Raw genomic sequence first — 23,027 nt, forward strand, 5'->3', positions numbered from 1 at the left:
GGCATACAAGCAGGGTAAGTGGAGAAGGAAAAGCAGGATTCCTGCTGAGCAGGGAGCCTGTTGCAGGGCTCAATTCCAGGACCCTGGGATCATGACCTGAGCTGAAGGTAGGTGTTAACAACTGAGCCACCTAGGCACCCCTAAAAAATAAAATCTTAAAAAGAAAGGGGTGGTGCACCTGGGTTGCTCAGTGGGTTAAAGCCTCTGCTTTAACTCAGGTCATGATCGCGGGTTTCTGGGATCGAGCCCCGCATCGGGCTCTCTGTTTGGCGGGGAGCCTGCTTCCCCCTCTCTCTCTGCCGGCTTCTCTGCCTACTTGTGATCTCTGTCTGTCAAATAAATACATAAAATCTAAAAAAAAAAAAAAAAAAAGATTTTCATCTCTGTAGAAGCAGATGTTTGAACATCTTATTCTCTGGTGGCTTAGTACTCCATTATCAAGTCCTACATGTTTCAAGAGGTGCTGAAACCCAATGGCCTGTGTGCATATCTGTGCATGGTCTCTCCTATCTCTGCTTGTGACTGAAGCACATTTAATAGATGTGTGGTAGAAGTACGGGTTGCTGTTGCTTTAAGTCTGTATTACCTTAGACTTTGATCTGATACCTTTTCTTCAAAAAAAGATTTTATTTATTTGAGAGAGAGAGCACAAGCAGTGGGGGCGGGAAGGGTGTTGCAGAGACGGTCAGTCAGACTCCACACTGAATGCCGAGAGTCCTCCGTGGGCCAATCCTATGATCCCCAGATCACAACCTGAGCTGAGACCATGAGTCTGATGCTTAACCGATGGAGCTACCCAGGTGGCCTGGGTGATGTGAACTGATACCTTTTGAGAACTTACTTAAGATAAATGGTCTTTGAAGACCTAAAGTGCAATACTCTGAGACATGTTTGCAATTTTGTCATAAGTAGCAGATACATGACTCCCTCACTTTGGGTCCCATTGGATTGGGCTAAATGAAATGATAGTGTTTTTAAATCTGCAAGGCTAGGGGTGCCTGGGTGGCTCAGCCAGTTAAGCATCTGTTTTCGACTCAGTTCATGGTCTCAGGGTCCTGAGATCGAGCCCCGAATCTGACTCCCTCCTCAGCAGGGAGTCTGTTTCTCCCTCTCCCTCTGCCCTCCCCAAGCCCTGCTCAGGCTCCCTCTCTCCCTCAAATAAATAAAGAAAATCTTCAATCAATTTATCGATCGCTCGGCAAGGCTACCAGTTAGCACCGGATCTATAGTGACCCCCCCCCTCAATCCTAGTCTTTCCAAAAGCTTGGTTGGAAGATGGCCAGCCAGTTAATCCCTTATTTTAAATACCATTTCAACTCTAACAAATATTGCTTACTCTTCAGATTTACTTAATGCCCATCATTTTCATATCTCCAACCAAATTTTAAGCACCATGTAGAAGGAACTGTACATCATAAATCTTCTGAATTCTTGAGATGCCTGCTGTAGTGCTGAGTACATACAAACTCATACTTTTTTGGATTGTTCCGTAGGCAGCAGAGAGAGAATCATAGCGCATGCTGTATTTAATTCTAATCCATGACAGAGTTTACAGTTTGACATGTTGGAAGAAGTCCTGAGCTTGGAGTCAGGGCAGCACCACAGACTCTTCAGACTCTTGGTGTGGCCCCTGAGTCACTCTATAGCTGCAGCTAAGTTATATCAATCCCATACATTAGGATAGCAATGAATAACAATACCACCTTCTTGCTTATACACAGGGATGATGTGAAAAGAAAATGAGAAGCTTTAAAGGAGAAACTGAGATTTTAAAAATCTATAGAAATGTAGTAGTGTTTTGTTATAGGTGATTTGCATCTTTCATTCAGGATACACTTTAATTTTATCCCTTAGCCTTTTATATTCTTGTCATCAAAAACATCTTTGTTTTCCTTTAAAGAATGAGAAAATGTTCTCCACTCAAGTTAGATAAGTCGTAAGTGAATACAGAGCTCTAAACAGAATGAATCACAGCACAAACCAAATTATCTTCCTTAAGTGACTTAGCTCCTGAGTCAATTATCAGCATACACTGGTTATTGTTATGACATATTAGTATGACCAGAACAAGGTGACTATCTTTGAAGAAGTTAACTAGCTTCAATATGGCAATCGTCCTCATATATCTGCCCCCAAGTAAATGACTGCCAATATTGATTTATTTTAAAAGGTAAAATCATTTGGTTTGTGGACTTTATCAGTTATTATACTTGAAAGAGTTAATCCATAAAATTTTAAAATATGCTATTAAGAGGAAATGAATATCATCCTTCTTTTTTATTTAATACACATTAAACAGTGATCAGTCATTTTTGTCTCATTTAAGATCACTAACTTGGGGCATACCATACCGGTTAGACAAGATCTCCAATTGTGACTAACTTTTAATGAGTGCTTATAAAAACGTGTGTTGCCTCGTGACACTGCACAATTGCTGCTTGAATAGGCTTTTTGCATTCCAGTCGTACATAGTTAGTCCATTTGGCTTACCTCTTAGTTACCCTTTATTGTTTAGGTCTCAGTGCATTGAAAATCTCTGAGGAGCATGGTAAAAAGTAAATCCCCCTCTTTTAGAACATTGCCTAACAAAGATAATATTTTCTTTCCTAAATGAGTTTTTCTTAACTTTGGAATTTCATTTTGTGATTTTTTACAAACAAGCCAGCAGGTTTGGTCCTATTTGCAAAACAAGATAGCAGTGTTAGAATTTGAGTCCAAACAGAACACAAGTTGAAATGTATACTCTGCAATTTTTTTGTTTTTTCTTAATCTTTAGAAAACCTTGAAAGTTGTAGGGGAACACTTTCTACTTGTAACTTTAGTAGAATGCCCTAAACTAAAAGGCATCTTTTTATGGGTTCTGCCTCTGCTGCTTCTGATTAATTGTGTGACCTCAAGCAAATCTCTTAATTCTCTGAGCCTCAGGTTTCTCATCTGCAAAATTAAGATAATTATGCCTATCCTAGCCACAGGAATGTTCTAAGAATAGCAGCAGAGAGAATTTGTATAAAGGATTAGACATGTGGTTTATAGATTTACGATAGCAGTCTTCTGTATAAAAATTAGTTTGATATCATTTTTTTTAAGATTTTATTTATTTATTTGACAGAGAGAGAGAGATCACAAATAGGCAGAGAGACAGACAGAGAGAGAGATGAGGAGAAGCAGGCTCCCTGCTGAGCAGAGAGCCCAATGCGGGACTCGATCCCAGGCCCCTGGGATCATGACCTGAGCCGAAGGCAGAGGCTTAACCCACTGAGCCACCCAGGCGCCCCTGATATCATTTTTTATAGTGAACACCAGAAATACCTGTTTTGTAATAAACCGTGTAAACAAATAACACTTCTCTAAGTATCCTTTTGTCCAGACACCTGAGCAAAGTACAGACATGTCCCTTGCATGTTAAAGCACTCACGGACTTGAATAAGCAAAAGAATATTGACTAGGAACTGTAAACGACAAGGCAGAGAGTTAAGTAAGTACAGTAGAAGGTCTCTTGAGAAGATAGAAGCTTTACCTCGTTTAATTTTGATAGAGACGTCCTGTGTTGGGAGACAGTGTCTTAGGATCTCTCTTCCCTGTCCTTCCCAAATAGTCATTACTCTTGTTAATTAAGACATTTCCTGGGGCACCTGCGTGGCTCAGTCGGTTAAGCATCTGCCTTCCACTTAGGTCCTGATCCCAGGGTCCTGGGATGGAGCCCTTGTGTCAGGCTCTCCGCTTAGTGGGGAGTCTCTTCTCCCTCATCCCCTCTTGCTTGTGTGCTCTCTCTCAAATAAGTAAATAAAATCTTTATTTAAAAAAGAAGAAGACATTTCCTGTGTTGGGGCGTGTGACTGGCTCAGTTGGAAGAGTGTGTGACCCTTGATCTCTAGGTCATAAGTTCGAGCCCTGTGTTGGGTGTAGAGATGACATAATATATATATATATATATATATATATATATATATATATATATATATATATATTTAAAGGACAGTTTGTGTATTTGATAATGTGAACAGTAGAGGCAGAAAGAAAGATTGAGAATCACTGATCTAGCAATAGTCTTATTTCCCAGCATGTCTTTAATTTTAGATTCCCTAGCTATTTGATATTTGGTCAGTCATTTGATTCTATGACTAAAATGGGGTTAACTAGGGATGATTCCCCCCCCCCTTCCTTCTTCTTTTTATTGTATCTAAATGAGAAGATGGATAGTAGTGAACCTACTGTGGTAATTATTTCACTATGTATGTTAATCAAATCATGCCATATGCCTTAAACTAACACAGTGATGCACGTTAATTATTTCTCAATAAAACTGTAAAAAAAAAAATAGGGAAGAACAAAGAAGAATAATTTCCTAACTTTCAGTGTGTTTAGATTTGGCTTAAATTCTAGGAATTTAGGAATAGGAATAGAGAATAGGAATAAAGGATAGAAACTACTGATATAAATTCTGTTTTTCCTGACCATGAGAAGTCAGGGCAGAAGACAGTTTCTGTACAGGGCCTTACCGTGAATTGCATCTGAATTAAGGGACATTATACATGTGAGTGAGAATTGAGGATAAATTGCATTTTGGGGTGATGTCTTTTGGTATAAAATTTTAGAAAAGCTTCTTAAATACCAGCTCTTCTGGATTCCTGATTTATGTTCCTGACATAGCTTTTCCTGTCAGTTCTGAGGTCATTCTGGTGACTCAGATATTTGATACATAATTCTAGAAAACAAGGAGGCTAGTCATAACACTATGTTTCATATATATCTTCCATTCACTTGGTTGGAAATCAGAGTGCATCTTCCCAATGAAGTGATGCTGTCAACAGTGAAAGTAGGAATCAGACTGAGATTTAGTTCCTAAAAGAGAGACAATGTGAAATTCTAGGTCAGAATATGGTATTTGGAGTCAGAGGGTTTGGTCTTGAGTCCTGGTTTATTCTGTGTAATTGTAGGTAGATTTTTAAACCTGTCTGGATTTGTTTCTTCATCTATAAAGTAGGAATAGTACTATTTATCTCCCAAGGTAATTGTGAGGAAGTGATATACTTAACTGTAATACTGAATTTTAAGCAGAAGACCCTATATAAATGTCATTTATTATCATCATCATAACTTCTTACCAACACTACGGCGTTTCAGCTGTAGTAATCATAACTTTCTTTCTAAGGAAAAGTGTCTCACCTCCCTTGTGGTAATGCTTTCAGTAGTAGAGGTGAGGTAGGGAATATACTCTTCTTTCTAGAAATGTCTGTTTCAGCTGCCTACGACAGTGGGACAGTGGTTGTTAAACTTTGGCATGCTTAAAGGTCATCTGGAAAGCTTGTGTAAAATGCAGGATCCCAATAGTCAGAAATTCGCAATCATTAGTTGTTGGGTTGAGTCCAGGAATCATGATTCTTTTTTTAAAAGATGTTATTTATTTATTTGACAGACAGAGTAGACAGAGAGGCAGGCAGAGAGAGGAAGAGAAGCAGGCTCCCTGCTGAGAGCCCAACTCGGGGCTCCATCCCAGGACCCTGGGATCATGACCCGAGCCGAAGGCAGAGGCTTTAACCACTGAGCCACCCAGGCACCCGCAGGAATCATCATTCTTAATAAATCTCACAGGCAGGGCGCCTGGGTGGCTCACTGGGTTAAAGCCTCTGCCTTCAGCTCAGTTCATGATCCCAGGGTCCTGGGATCGAGCCCCGCATTGGGCTCTCTGCTTAGCAGGAAGCCTGCTTCCTCCTCTCTCTCTCTCTGCCTGCCTCTCTGCCTACTTGTGATCTCTGCCTGTCAAATAAATAAATAAAATCTTAAAAAAAAAAAAATCTCACAGGCGATTCCAATGTACATTGTCCTCAAACCATACCTGAGATTATTCTGGTAATTGCCTTCCTCCATATTTGATACTCTAGTCTATTTGACTGGCTTTCCAAGAATCATTCTCTCTACATTTAGGTCTACTTTGGGAAGGTGGGTGGGGTTGTTTTTCCAGAAGCCCACCCTGTCTGATCTCCTTGCTCCAGAGCATTCTCCCATCCTTCAGCCAGAGGTTCTCAAAGCATAATCCGTGCAACAGAAGCTCCTGAGTTACAAAATCACAATCTCAGGGAATGGTGCTTGGAAATCTGATTTTATTTTAATTTAAATAAATTATTTATTTATTGAAGTCTGTTTATTTTTAGTAATCTCTACACCCAGTGTGGGGCTCGAACTCACAACCTTGAGATCTAGAGTCACATCCTCTTCGACTGAGCAAACTAGGCACCCTGGAAATATGATTTTTAATATGCTTTCCAGTTGGGTCTTATGTACCCTGGAGTTTGGGAATTGACTTAAAAGTCACTCTTCCTGGAGTCATGGCTTTCCTCCAACTCTGTCATAGTCATCTGTTCTCTTTACTGAATCCAATTAGCAATAATCGCGCCTCGGATAAACCTCATTGGCTACGATACTGCCACTGCGCAAAGCTCTTTACTGAATCCAGATCATTTCTGTGCCTTTATTGTCTCCCATGCCTGTACCTATCTCTCTATTCCCACTACCACAGCCAAATTTAGTGTTTTAGCATATAATTCTAGGTGACTGTAGCAATGTCTATACTGATCTCCATACTCCCTCTGGTCTGGTCTTTAGTCTGGTCTTTAACTACACCTTAGGATCTTATCCATTCCGGTCCCTTCCCTATTTAAGAGTCAGAATTCTTTAGCTTAGCAGGCAATTTCTCTTCTAGTTTAGCTCATTCCTCTCCATCTCATCACACCCTATTGTTCAGCTGTTGTAGTTGGTAGTATCCCAGAAGGGCCATATGCTTTCTAATGCTTAGACAAGGTCTTTCCGGTGTCCTGGGCTTCGTTAGGTGAAGGGTGACCCCAAGGCAATCTCCCCAGTGTCAAACTGTCTTTTCATTTGCCTCCTTCCTTTCACAAAGGCAAGAACCTTACCTCACTCTTTTTTGATCCTGCATTTCTAATATCTGATATGGCCTGGCCATTTTAAGTGCTGGGTACACCTTCTGAATTGAATGAAGTGGGAAATACTACAGTGGATCTGGGGTGATTGGATGGAAAGCAAAGCTGGAATGTGAATAAAGAATTAAACTTGAGCACGCAAACACTGAGCAAAAGGAGATACAGTGCAGGCAGAGCAAAGACGGGAGGAGGCACAGTGCAGTTTCTGTGCTACCAGATTGGGTTATTCAGGAGTGCTTAGATGCACAGGGAGGAAAAATCAGAGATAGGACCAGAAAGAAAAGTTGGGATCAAATTGCAGACAGTTCTGAATATCAATCTTAAGAGTGCCTTAATGAGTGTAGGTTTCTGACTAGAGGAGAGTCATGGGGAGATGTCCATTACAACATAAGTGTTGGGACACCTGGATGGCTCAGTTGGGTTAAAGCCTCTGCCTTCAGCTCAGGTCATGATCCCAGGGTCCTGGGATCAAGCCGCACATCGGGCTCTCTGCTTAGCATGGAGCCTGCTTCACTCTCTCTCTCTCTTTCTGCCTGCCTCTCTGCCTACTTGTGATCTCTGTCTGTTAAATAAATAAATAAAATCTTTAAAAAACAAAAAAACCTAAATGTTGATGGTTTGGTCTCCCGTTCTCTGTCTTTCTCACTCCCCAGTCCGTCTTCATTTGGGATGCTACTTCAGTAATGCAGACCAGAAATAATGCCCTGATATAAGGAATAAGGAAGTCGGGGGATATAAAGTAGAAGACATGGTTGGGGACATTGTGGAGAAATTGATTTTGTCATTATTGGCATTTTCTAAAAGAGCGAGAAGTCAAAAGTGACCTGAGATTTTTGTAACTGTGCCTACCAGAGACTTTCTAAAGATGAAGTTTGGAACAAAGGAGAAACAGGTTTTATTGCTAAGATAGTAATTGCTATATAGTCCATGAATTTGAGATATTTCAAGGATTTGCATGAGGAGGAAAGTGAATGTTGCTCGAGCATCTGAAATATCAGGACCACCAGAGAGACAGTAGGACTGGGAACATAGTTTTGGTTTTAATCTTCGTTGAGCCTTGTTGAGGCTGTGGTTACAGGTTCAGTTGACCAAGAGTAAATACATAATGTGAAAAGAAGCACTGAGCAGGCACTCTGGTTGAAGACACAGAGGCAGAATGAGTGAGTGAGTATATGCATGAATGGATGACTAAATAAATATTGGGAAATGGATATTGTTAAGGGGAAGAAGCCTCAGCAAAGGGTCTTCAGAAGGAACAAATGGAGTTGGAGATACAATCCTACTTTGTAAGGTCTTTTTTCAGGAAAGACAAAAACTATTTTTAAATGAGTTTTTTTTTTTTTTAAAGATTTTATTTATTTATTTGAGAGAGAGAGAGCACAAGTAGGCAGAGCAGCAAGCAGAGAGGGAAGCAGGCTCTCCAATGAGCAGGGAACACAATGTGGGACTTGATCCCAGGACCCTGGGATCATGACCTGAGCCAAAGGCAGCCACTTAACTGACTGAGCCACCCAGGCCCCGACAAAAACTATCTTTAGATTAAAACCATTGACATTTTGATCATCTATAGCAAATTTTGAGGAAGAGAAGACTTAAACTCCTCATAGAACTGCTCTGATAATAAAGCTATTCTTGGGTTACTTATTTACTAAAAATGTCCCATACTTAATAATGAAGATGGCTGAAAGATAATTGACATAACATTATCTTAAAAGATTAAGTGCCCATGTTTTAATTAGAAGGCAAAATCTCTCGTCGTCTGGAGATTATTCCTTCTAAGCTTCTGATTATCTTTTGTTTTTAGCATTGTGTTGTGGGTCCTTCCATAAAAATATTATGTGCCTTTTAGAGTGAAATGGACAGAATTAAAAATCTTCATTCCAGAGTTCTCTTTGTTGCAACCGACTTTTTGGAAGCTGTGATTGAGGGGCGCCTGTGTGCCTCAGTGGTTTAAACATCTGTCTTCAGCACAGGTCATGATCCCAGGATTGAGTCCTGCATGGGGTTCTCTGCTTAGCAGGGAGTCTTCTCCCTCTCCCTCTGTCCCCCTCTCCTGCTTGATCTCTATCAAATAAATAAATAAAATCTTAAACAACAAACAAACCAAGGTTATGATTGATAGCTTAACAATGCAGTTTTGGTTGTTAGTATCCTTTAGAAATATTTGCTTGTTAAAGTGCACAGCACTAACTTTTTAAATTTTTATAGAGTAAATGAGTAATATACTTTTGGAAAAAATGCTTTTTTAAATAGGTTTCTCTACTCCCAGAAAATATTGCAGCAGCATGTTTCTGCCTGTAGGCAGGTGTGACTCCACTTAAGGGTCTGTTTGTATTCAGTTTGTCAGTGAAAATCTGGGTAGTTTGCTTGGCTGCTGAAATAAATCAGTAGATAGTTTGGGTAGTTTGTACACAGGCCTTCTCTGTATAATTCCCATGGACAATAGCTCTACCCACTTATTGAGAGAATGGTCCTCTGTTTGGGACGATCTGGACTCATTTTATATTCAGTGTTTGGATGAGAATGGAATTGTTTATTTTCGCAGATGTCACTTGTTAAAGATCCCAGAAGTCCAAAAAAAAAAAATGGGAGAGGGACTCAAATATGATTTCTTGACTATAAAAACCTTATATTTTAAATTTATTGAGTAAGAGGACCAGTTTGAGTATTTCTCATGTATATTTTCACTTCTTTCAGTTTGGTATTGATTCTTTAAGGATTTACGATTAATACAGAGTGAATGGGAGGAAGATGGAGTAGACTTTGGGGAAGAAAATGAATTATTTTAGCTTAATGTAGAAATATACCCCACATTATGCTTTAGGTATCTTTTTGTTTTGGTTTGGTTTTTTGAGAGAGACAGAATGTGTGAACGAGAGGAGGGAGAGACTGGGAGGGAGAGAATTCCAAGTGGACTCCAGGCCCAGTGGGGAGCCCCACCCGGACATCAGGACCTGAGTCAAAATCAAGAGTCAGAAACTCAACCTACTGGGGCGCCTGGGTGGCTCAGTGGGTTAAAGCCTCTGCCTTCGGCTCAGGTCATGATCCCAGGGTCATGGGATCGAGCCCCGCATCGGGCTCTCTGCTCAGCGGGTAGCCTGCTTCCTCCTCTCTCTCTGCCTGCTTCTCTGCCTACTTGTGATCTCTGTCTGTCAAATAAATAAATAAAATCTTTAAAAAAAAAAATATTAGAAACTCAACCTACTGAGCCGCCCAGGTGCCTCTGTTTTTTTTTTCTTTTCTTTTTGTTGTTTTGGTTTTGAGGTATTTTTTAGTGTGTGTGTTTGTTTGTTTTAATTTACTTTTTTTAGTTATCTCTGTACCCAATGTGAGGATCAAACTCGTGATCCTAAGATCAAGAGTTGCTCACTCTTCTGACTAAGCCAGCCAGGTGCCTCTATGTTTTGGGTATCTTTTAATTAGCATTTTATATAGTAAAAAATCAAGTATTGGTAACTCAAATATTTATGTATTTGATATATGTATATATATGTATACATATCAAGTATTTTAGAACCCTAGGGTACTATTTTACTTAGAAGAGACTTGTTCTGAATTTTTTGTGAATAATTGTATATGTTGGCAGCTAATCTGTTTTTAGCTATATTGAACAAATGGTTTCCTAAAAGAAGCAAACCTAAGTGACTTTTATTTTTTTTTAACATGTAATAGGTTATTTGTTTCAGGGGTGCAGGTGTGTGATTCATCAGTCTTACACAATTTACAGCACTAACCATAACACATACCCTCCCCCCAATGTCCATCAGCACACCACCGCCTCTCTCCCACCCCCCTCCACTTCATCAGCCCTCAGTTTTTAAATTCTTAGGAACTGTTTTTGTTTGTTTGTTTGTTTAGATTTTATTTATTTCTTTGGCAGAAACAGATCACAAGTAGGCAGAGAGGCAGGTAGAGAGAGAGGAAGCAGGCTCCCTGCTGAGCAGAGAGCCCAATGACCCTGAGATCATGACCTGAACCCAAGGCAGAGGCTTAACACACTGAGCCACCCAGGTGCCCCAGCCCTCAGTTTTTTCCTGAGATTACGAGTCTCTTGTGGTTTGTCTCCCTCTATGGTTTTGTCTTGTTTGATTTTCCCCTCCCTTCTGCTATGATCCTCTGACTTGTTTCACACATTCCTCATATCAGTGAGATCATATGATAATTGTCTTCCTCTGATTGGCTTATATATTTTTTTAAGATTTTATTTATTTATTTAATTGACAGAGAGACAGTGAGACAGGGAACAGAAGGTGGGGCGGGGGGAGACAGGGAGAAGCAGGTCTTCTGCAGAGTAGGGAGCCAGATGTGGGGCTCGATCCCTGAACCCTGGGATCATGACCTGAGCCGAAGGCGGACCCTCAACAACTGAGCCACCAAGGCGCCCCCTCTGATTGACTTATTTCGCTTAGCATAATACCCTCTAGTTGCATTAAATAACTTTTGTTCTATATTTTTCCTTAAATGACAGTAAAACCAATTTTACTATCAGAATGAACTTCAAAAGTATTTCCCGTTTACTTATATGATTAGCTCATTTTGTGAAATAATAAAATACCTGAAAATAGTAAGACTCAATGACTTAATTCAAATAAGGTATTTCTGAGAATAATGTAAACTTATTACTGCTTTATCACACTAAAAAATAGTATATAGATTTGAAAGTTTGAGGCCAATAGAATTCAGTATTGATATCCTAGATGACATATTAGTGGTGGTCTAAATGTGATATTAAGTTGAATATAGCAATAGTAGTTTATTTAAAGATTTTATTTCTTTATTTGATAGAGAATGGGACAGAGAGCAGGAGAGAGAATGAGAGATAGCACAGCCAAGGAGAGCTGCAGAGGGAGAGGGAGAAACAGACTCCCCACTGAGAAGGGAGCCAGATGCAGGACTCCATCCCAGGACCCCAGGATTATGATCTAAACTGAAAGCAGCGGCTTAACTGATTGAGCCCCCCAGGGGCCCGACAAGTATATATATATATATATATATATATATATATATATATATATATTTTTTTTTTTTTTTTTGGTCAGAGAGAGAGAGAGCGCACACACACACACACACACATATATATATATATATATATATATATATATATATATTTTTTTTTTTTTTTTTTTTTTTTTTTTGTCAGAGAGAGAGAGAGCGCACACATAAGCAGGCAGCGTGGCAGGCAGAGGTGGAGAAAGAAGCAGGCTCCCTGCCGAGCAAGGAGCCGGATGCGGACTTGATGCAGGACTTGATCCCAGGAACCTGGGATCATGACCTGAGCTGAAGGCAGCAGCTTAACCAACGAGCCACCCAGGTGTCCCCGACAAGTGTATTTTTTAATTCCCTTTTTGAAAAGGAAAATAGTAGTGTTTTCTATCCTTTTAAAAACCAACCATCGGGGGCACCTGGGTGGCTTAGTGGGTTGAAGCCTTTGCTTTGGCCTCAGGTCATGATCCCAGGGTCCTGGGGTGGAGCCCTGCATCAGGCTCTCTGCTCTGCTTTTGAGCCTGCTTCCTTCTCTCTCTCTGCCTGCTTGTGATCTCTGTCTGTCAAATTAAAAAAAAAAAAAAAAAATCTAACTATCTCGATAAAAAAGCAAAGCAATTTTTTTTTTTTAAGATTTTATTTATTTATTTGAGAGAGAGACTGTGAGAGAGAGCGTTACCGAGGAGAAGGTCAGAGGGAGAAGAAGACTCCCCATAGAGCTGGGAACCCGATTCGGGACTCGATCCCCGGACTCCGGGATCATGACCCGAGCCGAAGGCAGTCGTCCAACCAACTGAGCCACCCAGGCATCCCAGCAAAGCAAATTTTTATGGGCAATATTAAGAACTTTTGCTTCAATATCCAAGTAATTATATACTTGACTCAAAAAAGGGACAATTAGGGGTTGGCTCAGTTGATGGAATGTGTGACTCTTGATCTTGGGGTAGTGAATTCAAGCCCCATGTCGGGTGTGAAGCCTACTTAAAATAAAAAATATATATGTGTTAAAAGAAAAAAAGGAACAGTTCTTCTTTACTGTGAGTTTTTTAAATTCCTGTTTTCTTATACTCTTTTTGAAATGGGATCAGAACTTGTTATGTATAAATATAGTGTGATGAGAATTTGCTCGTTTATAAGATATTTCCTGATGTTTATAAATATTATATATTAAAAAACAGTATATTCAGGGGTGCCTGCCTGACTCAGTTGGTAGCGCATGCAACTCTCAATCTTGGGGTCATGAGTTCAAGCCCCACATTGGCGTAAAGGTTACTTTAAAAAATATTTATATATCTATAAAAAATATTTATATATCTATATCTATATATGTTTGGCCTGGAATTGGAGACAACCAAATTGTCAAATAATAGGAAGTAGGTTAAGTAAATGACAATATTCTGAGAGAATATAATGCAGCCAATAAAAACAAGCTTTCAAAATATATATTAATATGAAAAAATGACAGGTTACAAAACAATAATATGGGGGAAAAAAATGGAAAGCTTTGTAAGTAGACTTAAAATGCTGGAAATTAGAGAGTCCGAGTGAGGAGATTTGTCTTTCTTTATCTGTATTATAATAACATTTCCCTAATATGAATATTTATATATAATTGCTCATATTGTTTTAAATCTATAAAATTGATTAGTAAAGTTATTTTTCATCTACAAAAGTAATTCTTAACATAAGAAAACTGTGTAATCTAGTGTACCATTATTAATACACAGGAGGGAAAACTATTAAAGGGAAAGGACCACTGTAGTTGCAAATCTAAACAGTAAGAAAATGAACAAAGTTTACAGACTGTGGGACAGAATACAAAAGGGATTTCTTTTTTTTTTTTTTTAAAGATTTTATTTATTTATTTGACAGAGAGAGACCACAAGTAGGCAGAGAGGCAGGCAGAGAGAGAGAGGAGGAAGCAGGCTCCCTGCTGAGCACAGAGCCCGATGCGGGACTCGATCCCAGGACCCTGAGATCATGACCCGAGCCGAAGGCAGCGGCTTAACCCACTGAGCCACCCAGGCTCCCACAAAAGGGATTTCTATGTTAAGTTTGAACTCTGTCTTCTCCTCTATCCCATTTCATATTTATCTTCCTGAAAAGTTGAGTCCTAAAAGCGTTCTGTAAATATGACCAAACCAAAGTCTAGTTATAGCTATAAGAAATTTGAGTTCCATGTAGTTATAGTAATTTTCTTTCCTAGGTTTGAGACAAAAAACACTTTTAAACATATAAATGTACTTTTTTTTATAAGGTTTTATTTATTTATTTGACACAGAGAGAGAGATCACAAGTAGGCAGAGCAGCAGGCTGAGAGAGAAGGGGAAGCAGGCTCCCCGCTGAGCACAGAGCCCAACGTGGGACTCGATCCTGGGATCCCCTGAGATCATGACCTGAGCCAAAGGCAAATGCTTAACCCACTGAGCCACGCAGGCGCCCCTGTAAATGTACTTTTTTAAACATTTAAAAATAGGTTTTGAGCTTATTGTACAAAATTTTAAGTATTCTATTCTTCTAAAATATGTAGTCTTTTTTCCTATTTTAAGTCTTTTTAACCCTTGCACATGAATTCTCTAGCAACTGAGACAGACACCAATGCCAGAGGAAGGTGTTATAAGAGAAAACCTGAAGCACCTATGGACTAAAATCTCTCATTGAATTTAGACGCAAGATTTTCAAGAAAATATTAGCCTTTGTATTGTATTCAATATTGTATTCACCAGTAAATAAAGACACATAACAGACAAGTGGGGCTTATCTCAGGAATGCAGTGTTCATTGTTTCGAAGATTCAGTGTTGTTGAAATGTCAGTTCTCCCCAGTGTAATTCATAGTTTTGGTGTAATCCTAATCACAGTTATAGCTTTTTTGTTGAGATCAACAAACTGATTCCAAAATATTTATGGAAAACCAAAGGAACTAAGATAGTCAGAACGATTTTGAAAAAGAACAGAGTTGGAGGATGCACAGTACGGATTTCAAGACCCTAAGGCAACACTAATCAGGACAGGGTGCAGGTGAAAGAGCAGACACAGATGAATGTGATGGAGTATTGAGTCCCGAAATGGATGCACACATACTTGATTTTCGACAAGGATACAAATGCAGTGCGGTGGTGGTAGAATGTGGACATCCATGTGTAATTTAAAATGAACCTCCAACTCGTGTTTTGGACCATGTACAAAAATTAATTCAAAATGGATCATAGATTTAATGTAAAACCTAAAATTACTGAACTTCTAGCCAAATATATAGGTAAAAGTCTTCATGAGTCTTCAGACTTCTTAGATTTGACATAAAATGCAAGGTCTATAAAAGAAAAAAGGTGAGTAAGTAAGCTCTGTGCTTCTTTCTAGAAAAGAAAAATTGAAATTAAAAAACTCTTATAAAAATACTGTTAAGGGGCGCCTGGGTGGCTCAGTGGGTTAAGCCGCTGCCTTCGGCTCAGGTCATGATCTCAGGGTCCTGGGATCGAGTCCCACATCGGGCTCTCTGCTCAGCAGGGGGCCTGCTTCCCTTCCTCTCTCTCTGTGATCTCTTCCCTTCCTCTCTCCTACTGTGATCTCTCTCTGTCAAATAAATAAATAAAATCTTAAAAAAAAAAGAATTAAAAATACTGTTAAGATAATGAAAATAAAAGCTCAGATTGGGAGAATATAGAATATAGACAGAACCCTCATATCTCAATAATTAAAAAATAAACAACTCAGTTGAAAACAATGGGCAAAAGATTTGAACGCTTGGGAAAATACATGATGGCAAGTAAATACATAAAAAGATATTCAACATTACTAATTATTAAGGAGATACAGGTGTGCCTGGGTGGCTCAGTTGCCTTTGGCTTGGGTCATGGTCCCAGGGTCCTGGGATGGAGTCCCATGTCGGGCTCCCTGCTCAGCATGGAGCCTACTTCTCCCTTTCCCTCTACCCCTTCCCCAGCTTGTGCACTCTCTCTCTTTCTGACAAAGAAATAAATTAAAAAAAAAATTTTAAAAAGGAGATATAAATTAAAACCATAATGAGATAACACTGTGCACTTATTCTAATGGCTAAAATAAATATGTACTGTTTCAAGCACTAGAAATGATGTGGAAAAACTGGATCTTTATACATGGTTAGTGGAAATGCAAAATGGTACAGGTACTTTGCAAAAGTATTAGTTTCTTTTCTTTTTTCTTTTTGTTTTTTTAGATTTTATTTATTTATTTGGTAGAGAGAGAGCACAAGCACGGGGAGTGGGAGAACGAGAGGAAGAAGCGGGCTCCTACTCCCACTAGGGAGCCTGATGTGGGGCTTGATCTGAGGACCATGGTATCATGACCTGAGCTGAAAGCAGACACTTAACCAACTCAGCACCCAGGTGGCCCTGAAGAAGTGTTAGTTTCTTATAAAGTTTAACACGGGCACGAGGGTGGTTAGGTGGGCTGAGCATCCAATTCTTGGTTTGAGCTCAGGTCATGGTTTCAGGTTTGTGGAGTGGAGCTCTGCATCTGGCTCCATGCTCAGCAGGAAGTCTGCTTGAGGTTTTTTCCCTCTGCCCCACCACCTGCTTGTGCCCATGTTCTTGTTCTCTCTCAAATATGTAAATAAATCTTAAAAAAAAAAGAAGAAGCAAAAAATTGTCACAGGGACACCTCGGTTAAGCTTCTGACTTTTTTTTTTAATTTTTTTTATTTTTTAAATTTCTTTAACAAAGAGAGAGAGACAGAGAGGGAACACAAGCAGGGGGAGTGGGAGAGGGAGAATGGGCTTCCCGTAGGGCAGGGAGCCCTCCCTCTTTGGGCTTGATCCCAGGACACTGGGATTATGACCCGAGCCCAAGACAGATGGTTAACCACTGAGTCACCCAAGTGCCCCAAGCTTCTGACTCTTGACTTCAGCTCAGGTTGTGATCCTAGGGTCATGACATTGAACCTTGTATTGGGCTTCATGCTCAGTGCAGCATCTACTTGAAATTCTCTCTCCCTCTTCCTCCCTCTATCTCCCTGCTTATCCAGGAACATGCACTCTCAAATAAATAAATAAACAAACAAAATCTTTAAAAAAAAATTATTACAAAATCCAACAATACCATTCTTAAGTATTAACCTGAGAGAAGTAAAAAAGTGTCCACACAAAACTTGTGTATGGATATTACTATCCAAAACTGGAAACAACTCAGAATGTCCTTCAAATGGTGAATGAATAAATATTATAGCACATCTGTTCAGTGGAGTATCACTCACCAATGAAAAGAAATGAGCTCTGCAAATAGCCGTATTCCAATTTATCCATATTCCAATTATGTGACATTTTGAAAAAGACAAAACTATAGGAGCCGATTGAAAAATCAGCATTGCCTGGGACTGGTAGAAGAGACTGACAACAAAGAGCCATGTGGGAACTTTTCAGAGTAATGAAAATATTCTATATTTGGGGGGCACCTGGGTGGCTCAGTTGTTAAGCATCTGCCTTCGGCTCAAGTCATGGTCCCAGGGTCCTGGGATCAAGCCCTCATACTGGGCTTCCTGCTTAGCGGGAAGCCTGCTTCTCCCTCTCCCACCCTCATCCCCGCTTGTGTTCCCTCTCTTGCTGTGTCTCTCTCTCTGCCAAATAAGTAAATACAATCTTTGAAAAAAAGAATACTCTGTATTTTGGTTGTCAGAGTCATACAACTGTATGTCTAAAATGGGCAAATTTTATTATATATGTATATAATATATGCATTGTACCACAAAACTGACTTCAGCTGGTAACCATTTAAAAAAAAAATTTTTTTTTTAAGATTTTATTTATTTATTTGTCAGAGAGAAAGAGAGCAAGCACAGGCAGACAGAGTGGCAGGCAGAGACAGAGAGAGAAGCAGGCTCTCTGCTGAGCAAGGAGCCCGATGTGGGACTCTATCCCAGGACGCTGGGATCATGACCTGAGCTGAAGGCAGTGGCCCAACCAACTGAGCCACCCAGGCATCCCTAAAATTATTTTTTAAATTTGTTTATTTTTATAATCTCTACATTCAATGTGGGGCTCCAACTCAGGACCCTAGAATCAAGTCACATGTCTCTCCAACTGAGCCAGCCAGGCACCCCCCGGCTAGTAACTTTTTTTTTTAAGATTTTATTTGTTTGTTTGTTTATTTAGAGAATGCAAGTGGGGGAAGGGGGAGAGGGAAATAGGGAAGAATCTCAAGTGGACTCAGCACTGAGCACAGAGCCTTAAGACCCTGAGATCATGACCTGAGCTGAAATCAAGAGTGGGACACTCAACTGACTGAGGCCCCAGGAGCCCCCCAGCTGGTAACGTTTTTAAAAAATTTAATGAATGTACAAAGAATGGTAGAAGTAGCATTTACGATGATGGATTCAGGAGCACCTGGCTGGCTCAGTACGTAGAGCATGCGACCCCTGATATCAGTATTGTGAATTTGAACCCCACACTAGGCGTAGAGATTACCTAACTTATAAAATAAATAAATGAATAGATAAAATAATTGATTCAAGCGAAGGATCTTGAATGGGTACTAAACCAGGAGATGAAATGTATTGTGGAATAGTATATTGACGTGATTTGCCTAGGTTATTGCTAATGTTTATAATTTGAGGAGATGAGGGGAGTCACCATCTTAACTAAACCAAATTTCATATCCCCGATAAGGTGAGAACAGGACATTTTGTGCCTCCTGAGGGACAGTAATATAAAGTGTACAGCAGCAGCAATATGAACTACTCTTATCAAAAAATGTTAAACCTGGATCTTACCAAGCCTTTAAACCTAACTTCCATATTACAGAAATATGATAGCTAAAGCAATGAATTAAATTACACTATGAATAAACAATCAGACACATCCAGAATGCCTGCTATTTTCAAAAACGTCAATGCAATAGAGGGTGAAAGAGGGAAATCCTGGGATGCCTGGTTGGCTTAGTCAGTGAAGTGTCTGACTCTGATTTCAGCGCAGGTCATGATCTCAGGGACTTGAGAGCTAGCCCTGTGTCATTGGACTGTGTCCTGCAAATGAAGCCTGTTTAAGATTATCTCTCCCATTGTCCCTCCCCCTTGCTCTCTGTCTCTAAATAGAAAAACAAAAAGGGAAAACCTTGTAGAATCAGTACTTGAATACTGATTTAGAGGGAAGGGAGCAGGTGAGGACATTTCAATGTAGACTGGCTACATTCAATGACATTAGACAGTTATTTTTCACTTTTTTCTGCAGTAACAGAAAATTAACAGTGTGGTTAATTAGGAAAAAGTATTTCTAGGATACATATATTAAGAGGTAGAGGGTCCTGATGTCTGCAACTTAATTTAAATGTACACACACATAGAAAACAGAGGTTAAAAAATGTTAATGGTTGGGGCGCCTGGGTGGCTCAGTGGGTTAAAGCCTCTGCCTTCAGTTCAGGTCATGATCCCAGGGTCCTGGGATCGAGCCCCACATCTGGCTCTCTGCTCAGCAGGGAGCTTGCTTCCTCCTCTCTCTCTGCCTGCCTCTCTGCCTACTTGTGATCTCTGTCTGTCAAATAAATAAATAAAATCTTAAAAAAAAAAAAACTCATTAAAAAAAATGTTAATGGTTGGGGCGCCTGGGTGGCTCAGTTGGTTAGGCGACTGCCTTCAGCTCTGGTCATGATCCTGGAGTTGCAGGATCGAGTCCCTCATCAGGGTCCCTGCTCAGTGGGGAGTCTGCTTCTCCCTCTGACCCTCTCCCCTCTCATGCTCTCTCTCTCACTCTCCTCAAGTAAATAAATAAAATTTTTAACAATAAATAAAATCTTTAATAAAAATAATGTTAACAGTTGTCTCACAATAATGTGTATATGGCTGTGCATTAGTATTGTTTTAACTTCTTTCTGCATGTTTGAAATTTATCACAGTAGAAGTGGTTGTTTTTGGAACTCGGTTAAGAGAAATACTATTTATGATGACCTTATTCTATGTGGTGCATTCCTGTAGATCCTATTAATATCAGGCATCTGTACCTATACTGTACCCCCGAGAATAACTTTTATCACACTGTGTTTGACATTATGTAACACCAGACTACCTGGTAGAAAACAGCTCTGTGAACTGCTTTATATAATAAGGGTGTTATTGAGAACATGGCTTACTGTATTATGTGGGGTCCTTTTTGGGAAGGACCAGATTTTGGGTTTCCATGACCAGAATAGTTGTACTACTTCTAAGAAACTGGATTTTGGGCATGTTACGGGCATCGAAGCAGATAGGGGAGTGGAGCTTGTGTTTTACTGGCGGCTAGAAAGCCTAGATCTCACTTGGGGTCCATCTTTAGCAAGTGTACTTCCCAGCTGCACTCCTTAAGTGCTTCATCATTTTCTTTGCCTACTCTTGTTTTCCCTTCAATATGATTCCCTCATCTATTTTTGGTTGTGTTGATTTTCTTTTTTTGAAGATTTTATTTATTTATTTGTCAGAGAGACAGAGAGAGAGGGTGCACAAGCAGGGGCAGCAGCGGGCATAGGGAGAAGCAGGCTTCTTGCTGAGCAGGGAGCCAGACATAGGACTTGATCTCAGGACCCTGGGATGGATTGTGACCTGAGCCAAAGGCAGACGCTTAACCAACTGAGCCACCCAGGTGTCCCAGTTGTATTGATTTTGAAGATAATTTATGCTCAACCATGTTCTGGCCATATTAAAAGGATTTAAAACAAAATAGTTTATAATTTGAGAGTCACATCCTAAAAGACAGATTTTTTTTAATTTTTTTTTTTTTTTTAATTTGACAAGACAGAGATCACAAGTAGGCAGAAGGACAGGCAGAGAAAGAAGCAGAGAGAGTGGAAGGGAAGCAGGCTCCTGGCCAAGCAGAGAGCCTGATGTGGGGCTTGATCCCAGGACCCTGGGATTATGACCTGAGCCGAAGGCAGAGGCTTTAACCCACTGAGCCACTCAAGCACCCCTAAAAGAAGGGTTTTTAATGTTATTAATCATATAAATTCTTGCTCCCATGTCTAAAGATCTTTTATCCTCTAACAAAATTTAGAATAAGGGGATACTAATAGAAAATTTAAAAATCTATATACTTTTAGGGGTGCCTGGGTCGCTCAGTCATTGGGTGTTTGCCTTCAGCTCAGGTTGTGATCCCAGGGTCCTGGGATTGAGCTCCACATCGGGCTCCCTGTTTGGTGGGAAGCCTGCTTCTCTCTCTCCCTCTGCTGTGTTCCTTCTCTCACTATGTTTCTCTCTGTCAAATAAATCAATAAAGTCTTAAAAATATATATATATATATATATATATATATATATATATACACATACACACACATATGTATATATGAACTTTTATATATAAATAGGCTATAAAAATCCTATTCTGGAGTAATACTGTTGGAGCTATATTAGCACCAAAACCTTATAATGCAGGGGGAAGAACAAGGCCAGTTCTTGGAAATGGATTTTCAGCAGCAGTTAGAATTGTTATTTTCTTCAATTTTAATTTAGTTAAAAAAATTTTTTTAATTAATTAAGGGAAGTAAAATATGCCATTGTTTACCATTAACATTTCTGAAAGAAATATGATCTACAAAAATACCCCGATGAGAAATAATTAGTTGTTCTTGAGAGGTATTCAAATTCCTTCCCCCCATAAGAGTATCGTCCTTCTGTTAAAGGATACTTTATATTTTATAAAGTATTTTTCAGTATCAGCCTATTGATACAGATACTATATTTGTAGTTTGCCTCTTGGGTGGTAAAGTCATCTAATTTCTTCTTGAGCTTGCTGTATTGCATCTTAAAATATGCCTTGTCTGTGAACAGAATGTTTATAGCAGAAATAACATTTACTATAAAATGCGTTGTATGAATCAATGATGGCTAAGACTTTACATATATGTTAAGTAAGAGTGTCTTTTAATATACCCTAAGTTTATTCTGACTTAGTGTTTAATTCATAAATAAGGTTTTCTTCTTTAGCTAAGATTCCTAAGTTCAGTGGAATCTTCTCTGAAGTTCTTTCCCTTTAAAGGTCTGGAAAGTAGCTTCTAGAAGCTTTCTAAAAGCTTCTTTTAGAAAATGATCTTTAAAGGCTTTTATATCTATGAAACTGAGTTTTGATTTTATATTTGGACATGCTTAAATCTTAACCGTAATAACCTATGATTTCTACCAGGAGGAATATGCTAAAATTAATTGCTAAAATAGGGTTAGTTGTAAACATAGGTGTGAGTAAGGTAAGATTGTCATCTTCTTTGCTCCAGGCAGAATGATTCCTAGAACTAGGATTTAGCTTTCATTGCTCACATCTCTGGAATTCATTTTTCTAGTTTGCCAAAATATAGTCAGACAAGGTACACAGTTTTCTTTCTTTTTACAACTCTTTTTAAGTGAAAGTACCGTTCACTTTCATTCTTACGCTCATTCATTTCTTGACACATGAAAATCAAGTTCAGTTTTGTAGTAGTGCCTGTTAGTCATGTGAACTTTCTACAACATCTCCATTTACACTGTTTCACACATCACTCACAGGCAAGTTTCCACAAAGACCTGTTTTGTTCCATTGTCCGATCCACCCCGAAGAAACCAGTTTCCAAGCTATGTGCAGCTTTGTCAATCAAGATGAACTGGTCAGGAATTGGATACAGAAACAAGAAACCAAATAATGCTTCCCAGTTGACAAGCAGAGTAACAAAATGTTTTGCATTCTAAGAATATTCTATTAAGAAAGTTCACATCACATTCATATTGTAATCATAGTTCAAGTTGTTAGCTTGTTTCCATTACTATTAGAGTTAGGAAAATATAAGTTAATTTTTTTTGGTGAGATATTCTAGGCAAGAGAGGGCAGTGAGAACAAATGATGAAATGCGAATTTTAGCTCTGGGTATTTCTTAGCAAGTCTTATGTGGGATAGCTATGTAGCAAGTTTAATGAGAAGAGGAGTTTGGTATTGGATACGGATTTCCTTCTTTCTGGCAACAGTTAGCAGTAAGCAAGGAATATAGGGTGATGTAGCATTTATTTTCCAGGTACTCTCCATCTAGGTCAGGGAAAAAGTAATACCTATACATAATTGCTAAGTAACAGAATATGTTTTTCACCATAGAGTTAAAATCAAACATAAATGTATTCACAGCTTAATTTGTGGCTTTTGAAAAGACCCTTGAA

At 39.3% G+C, this 23,027-nt stretch overlaps 1 protein-coding gene and 1 non-coding gene across 3 annotated transcripts in view; one reads left to right on the forward strand and one right to left on the reverse strand.

The window, feature by feature from the left end:
* Positions 1-23,027, forward strand: part of CUNH9orf85 (chromosome unknown C9orf85 homolog) — a 66,479-nt gene that overhangs the window by 17,070 nt on the left and 26,382 nt on the right. The window lies entirely within an intron of this gene.
* LOC123387540 lies at positions 6,300-6,439 on the reverse strand. Its single transcript, XR_006601983.1, has one exon. It is a non-coding gene; the product is annotated as a U4 spliceosomal RNA (small nuclear RNA).

The sequence above is a fragment of the Mustela putorius genome, unplaced genomic scaffold, assembly GCF_011764305.1.
Source record: "Mustela putorius furo isolate JIRA1106 unplaced genomic scaffold, ASM1176430v1.1 tig00003854_pilon_pilon_pilon, whole genome shotgun sequence".
Taxonomy (NCBI): Eukaryota; Metazoa; Chordata; class Mammalia; order Carnivora; family Mustelidae; genus Mustela; species Mustela putorius.